The sequence below is a fragment of the Mauremys reevesii genome, linkage group 3, assembly GCF_016161935.1.
Source record: "Mauremys reevesii isolate NIE-2019 linkage group 3, ASM1616193v1, whole genome shotgun sequence".
In the NCBI taxonomy this organism is placed as follows: Eukaryota; Metazoa; Chordata; order Testudines; family Geoemydidae; genus Mauremys; species Mauremys reevesii.
Window position 1 is genome coordinate 27,576,503 of NC_052625.1, and position 6,091 is coordinate 27,582,593.

Consider the following 6,091-nt stretch of genomic DNA (forward strand, 5'->3'; position numbering starts at 1 on the left):
GAGATTTTCAGGGTGGAAGTGCAGATGCTCACAGTGCTCTTTCCAAGCATACAGGCCAGTTAGAGGGATGTGGGCTCCCACATACCGAATCCTGCTGGGGATTGGATAATTCACTGTGATATTTGGGAAATCGAATCACGTGGTATGCCTAGCCCAGGGGTCAGCAACCTATGGCATGTGTGCCAAAGGTGGCACGCCAGCTGATTTTGCCTGGCACACGGATGCCAGCTGGGGTCCCGGCCGCCGGCCCCGCTCAGCCCACTGCTGTCTGAGTGAACAGAAACCCAGGCTGGCAGGAGGCTGAGCGGGGCCAGCGGCCAGGACCCCAGACCGACAGCAAGTGCACCCCCGGCTTCCCCCTCACCACTCTCAGGTTCTGTGGCTCCTGGGAGTATGAGTCGCTGGGGCGCGGGGCCCTGAGCCTGCTGTGGAAGGGGCGGCAGTGGCGGCTCACACTCCTGGGAGCTGCAGAGCCTGAGCGTGGCAAGGGGGGAGCCAGGGGGCGCATGGAGACTGCCGCCCGCATGCATCTGCTGCAGGCACACTCTCCAGCTCACTGCTCATCGTGCTCAGGTTCTGTGGCTCCCATAAGTGTGAGCAGCCGCTGCCCCTCCCGCAGCTCCCCACCTCCCGCTGCCTCAGCACTCTGTGGGGGAGGGGCTATGTGCGCAGCAGCCCGGCAGCATGTTTTGCCTCCATGTGGAGCCAGCGTCTGACCGGCATGGGCATGGTAAGGGGAGTCCCAAGGGGAAGTCAAGGAGCAGGGAGATGGTTGGATGGGTCGGGAGTCCTGGAGATCTGTCTGGGGGTGGGGGTGTGGATAAGGGTTGGGGCAGTCAGGGGACAGGTAGGGGGTAGGGTCCTAGGGGGGCAGTTAGGATGGGGGTCTCAGGAGGGGGCAGTCAGGGGACAAGGAGCAGGAAGGCTTAGATAGGGAGTGGGGTTCTATGGGGCAGTTAGGGGCAGGGATCCCAGGAGGGGGCAGTCAGGGGACAAGGAGCGGGGGGAGGGTTGGGGGTTCTGAGAGGGGCAGTCGGGGTGGGAAGTGGGAGGGAGTGGATGAGGGCAGGGCTAGGGCAGGGCTCTCCCCTCTTTTTTGATTGTTGAAATATGGTAACCCTAAGTGAGGGGGGAACCCGGGGGGGGCGCATGGGGGCTGGCACCCGCATACATCCACTGCAGCCTGCAGGAGCCCCCAGGGGGGCACCGGGCCACAGCCTGGGCAGGAGGGGCAGGGGAGCGCGGCTGCTCCCCACTAGTGGCACTGCCGCCTTTGCAGGGCTGCTGCCCCCCTGCACTGCGCCGGCTTCTCCATGGGTGGAGCTCGCTGCTGCCGCAAGCAGATGCTCTGGCTCTCTGGTGCCTCCGGAAGGCGGCTCCTCCCTGCTGAGCTTCTGCAGTGACCCAAGCCCAGCAAAGCCAGTGAGTGGACTTGGGGCGGGGGCCACCGGAGTGGGATGGGGAGGGCTCGTGGGGGGGGGCTGTGCACCCTCCAGGGGAGTTCAGGGGGCGGGGAGGGGTGACCTTGGTCTGGGGAGCAGCCCCTGGGCATGGCTGGCTCCTGGGCAGGCTGGCCTCTGGAGTCTATAAAGGCTTGTTGGGATTTGCCCCTCAATGAACTGATGTGCAAGGGGGTGGGGGGTGCAAGGTGGAAGTTTCGCCTAGGGGGCAAAATATCCTTGCACCGGCCCTGTGCCAGGGGGTGTGTGCACCCCAGGTTAAGAACCACTGCATTAAACTGATAAGATCTGCATTTTAATTTAATTTTAAATGAAGCTTCTTAAACATTTAAAAAAACTTGTTTATTTTACATACAACAATAGTTTATAGAGTTATTGAGAGAGACCTTCTAAAAATGTTAAAATGTATTACCGGCAAGTGAAACCTTAAATTAGAGTGAATAAATGAAGACTTGGCACACCACGTCTGAAAGGTTGCCAATCCCTGGCCTAGCCGATTTATAATTAGTGCTCCTGGAATAACACCCGATATTTGGACAGGGATAGGAGTCAATGGACACTCTGGCTGTTAGAACCCCCACAGCTTCAGTGTGTACATAAACTGAAGCCTGGGGAAGTTGTCACTGTTCATGACAACGTTTGTTGGGAGGGTATGGGACAAAGAACTACCCTGACAGGACACCTGCTTTTCCAAGCTAATGACAACCGTGTGTATGTTAAGGCCACCACTTTACAAGACACATTTTAATCTCACCACTGCTGCAGGCAATTATATTATTTATTGGCCTGCAGATAAAATTTTACAATCAGCCCTTAAGCTTCAGATACCCTTTAATTGGACTGTCTTAGTACCTGATCGGTTCCAAAATTTGCTTTCACTCCTACCAGAGGTCCAGAAAAACTCTGAATTACAAGGGCAAATTCATATGCTCCAAAATCTATATCAAATTGAAAAGTATAGAGTGTGTACTTCATGTACTAATTATGACGTATTGTGTTTTGTGACTAAGACTGTACAACAACCCCATCATATTATTACAATGCTTTTATTGTTGTTGTTCAGTTTAGGATTAGGTTATTGTTGTTGTAAAGGATATAATAATAATAACACCTTCTATGTTCATACTAACCATGCATTGTCATTGCATCCAACCAAAACCCATGAGGCTAAATCATTTAATCCAGAATCAGAAATACAAGGGTTGATAAAAATGGAAGTTTAAGACTGATAGTTGTGCTGAAAGCACAAAAGGAGGGAGTGTGAAAGTGGAAAAAGGGATAAAGGGAATTTGGATGTAGACATCTGAGTTTTCAATCAGAATAGAGGAAGAATCAGGCTAACTCTAACTCTAATAGCGCGAGACTTCAAGGCAAAGCCTAAGCGAGTGGGAAAACTGTAAGAGATGCTGTTTGACCTTGTGTTAGATAAGAATGGAACGCAGACTGTAGCAGGAACTTTGAGAAAAGTAAGCTATCAAGAAGGAATATATATATAAACAGGGGGAGGGATAGCTCAGTGGTTTGAGCATTAGCCTGCTAAACCCAGGGTTGTGAACTCAATCCTTGAGAGGCCCGCTTTGGGATATGGGGCAAAAATCTGTCTGAGGATTGATCCTGCTTTGAGCAGGGGGTTGGACTAGATGACCTTCTGAGGTCCCCTCCAACCCTGATATTCTAAGACGTAGCTGTCAATCATTATCATATGCAACAAAAGGTATAAATGCTTGCCCTAATTGTTTATCTGGCAGAGACCTGCCTAGGAAGGGGAATCCCTTCCATGCACACTCTCCCCCTTGCAATTGCTTGAGAATAAACTGCCTCTGACATGTTGCAAACAACATAAGAGTGAAAACTGTGTTTCCCTCCACAAGGGGGATGGGGATGGCTGCTGTCATAAGTCTCACCCCCACTCTGAACTTTAGGGTACAGATGTGGGGACCTGCATGGACACTTCTAAGCTTAATTACCAGCTTAGATCTGGTATCGCTGCCACCATCCAGAATTCTCAGTGTCTGGATCACTCCCTTTCCCCCCAAAACCTTCCCCTCCCTGGGTAGCCTTGAGAGACTCCGTCACCAATTCCCTGGTGAGTCCAGATCCAATCCTCTTGGATACAGGAGTCCAACTGTGCAGAACTCAGCCTAGGACTGGTCATACTCTAGCCTAAGTTAATAGGTTTGGGAAGAAAAATTCAGAATTTGGAAGAAACTACTTGCATGCTATTGGAAAAAGAAAAATTTCAAATATTTCAAGCATAATTGCAAGCACCATCTCCTTCAGGATCCAATCCAAAGCCAAGTGAAGTCAATAGAAACATTTGTTTATGACATACTTGTTGATCACCCTTTATCTAGGCTAGGTTGTCTGGTCTTAAACATGTTTTAGTAACATTGTACAGAGGAAATTCATGATTTCACATATAATGTTAACACATTTTAAATTATATTAATAACCAGTTGTGTTATTAGCTTGCATATGATACCTGTTGGGTAAATACCATGTCAGAGTGTTGAGTGTAGTGACTTGGTTGCGTCTGATGAGAGACAGTGTACCCTATGACAGTGGGCATTAAAGGCTCTTAGGATCACACCTAGTCATTCATTGCCAGCCACCTTTCCCTTCAACTGTGTTACCTGTTATTATGAGAACACCAGTCATGCAAAACTGATTTGCTAACCTAATGCAGCAAAGTTATTATATACATTGCCTGCCTTGATAACTGCTATACAAACTTGTGATACTATATAGAATCATAGAATATCAAGACTGGACGGGACCTCAGGAGATCATCTAATCCAACCGCCTGCTCAAAGCAGGACCAATCCCCAGACAGATTTTTACCCTGGTACCCTAAATGGCCCCCTCAAGGATTGAGTTCACAACCCTGGGTTTAGCAGGCCAATGCTCAAACCACTGAGCTATCCCTCCCCCATTGCTGGAAGCCTTTAAAAATCAAGATTAATGTTTTTCTAAAATACCTGCTCTAATTCAAACAGGATTAATTCAGGGAAGTTCTATGACCTGTGTTATGTAGATGGCCAGACTAGAAAGAATTTGAAAGCAACTAGCTAAGGATGCAAAAACCTAACAGCAAAACAAATACAAAATGATCTAGTCTAAGTTAGCTGTTACTGCTCAAGAAAGATCTTGGAGTCATCACGGATAGTTCTCTGAAAATACTTGCTCAATGTGCATCAGCAGTCAAAAAAGTTTACAGGATTTAAAAGGGATAGTAATAAAACAGAAAATATCATAATGCCTCTATATAAATCCATGGTACACTCATACCTTAAATATTGCATGCAGTTTTGGTTGTCCCACTTCAAAAGATACAGAGATGAGGGCTGGGTCTAGTTTTTTTGCTGCCCCAAGCAAAAAAAAATTTGGCTGCTCAACCAAACCCAGCCCTGGGCTCCCTGCCCCTGCTTCCCCAGCCCTGGGTTCTGACCCCCACTACTTCCCCAGCGCTGGGGTCCCCCCTTTCCACCCTTTCCCCCCCACCACTGCCCTCCCCCACCCCCTGCCGCCCCAGCACTGGGCCCTCCCCCCAACCTGTACCCTCCTGCTGTCCCAGCTCTGGATCACTGGTAACTTGCTCCCAGGGCTGGTCATTCAGCAGGAATTTTGGATGTGCACAGAACACAGACAGGACTGGTTCCCATATGGTTACAGAACTGCAGTAAAGTACAACAATTTTCAGCTTGTGTGACTGGAGGATGTCTGGATTCATATTATAAGACTGTCCTACATAAATTAAGAAAAGTTGAGGTGTCTTTATTATTCTTTTGTTCCACTCTTTCTTTCTATGGGGAATTTGCCAATGCAATATCACTGTCTTCCTTTTAAACAAATAAAACTAAAAAACAAAAAACAAACAAACAAAAAGGGCAATGGCTGTTGAAAATAGCAATTCCAGTCCTGTCATCTGCTCAATTTAGGGCACCCAGCCTACTGAGGGCTCAAGGTGTGACCCAGTCAATTTAGGTATCCCCACCCTTTCCCTTCTGAGGGTTTGGGGCATAAGGCACCTACCCTTTCCCACAGGGCTCAGGGAGAAACTTAGTCAATTTAAGTACCCACCCTTCCCCATGGGGGATCTGAGGAACATTTTCCTAGTGAAAGAGCCTTACACAGTTGTGCTCTAAACATATGCTGGCTAGCCCTGACTTTGATAAGACTTTTGAATGATGTACTGATGCATCTGACATGGATTGGGTGCCGTACTGATGCAAACTTGGGAGGTTAGGAATATTGACTATGTAACAATTACAACTGTGTGTGTATTTGGGGGAACGCCCATCAGACAGTAGGCAATCAGCCCGAATGAGCCATTTAAGAAGGACAACAGAACTTTGAAGATACTAATCTCCCACTGTCCTGAGAAGCTTCCTGGGTTGTTGCTTTGACACTGCAGGGTCATCTGATTATGTCACCTGGCATGGAGTACCACCTTGGACACTGCTGGTATTTTCCCATTGGAAACAAAGGGTTCCCACCTTATGTAAATTCTATTTAAGGCTGGGGAGTAAATCAAGCAGGACTCTCCTCCATTGCCTGCCCAGGAAGGAAGACTGCTAAAAGGCAGGGTTGAATCCAGGCTGAGACAGGGGTCCAGTCTGTAAAGAGAAATA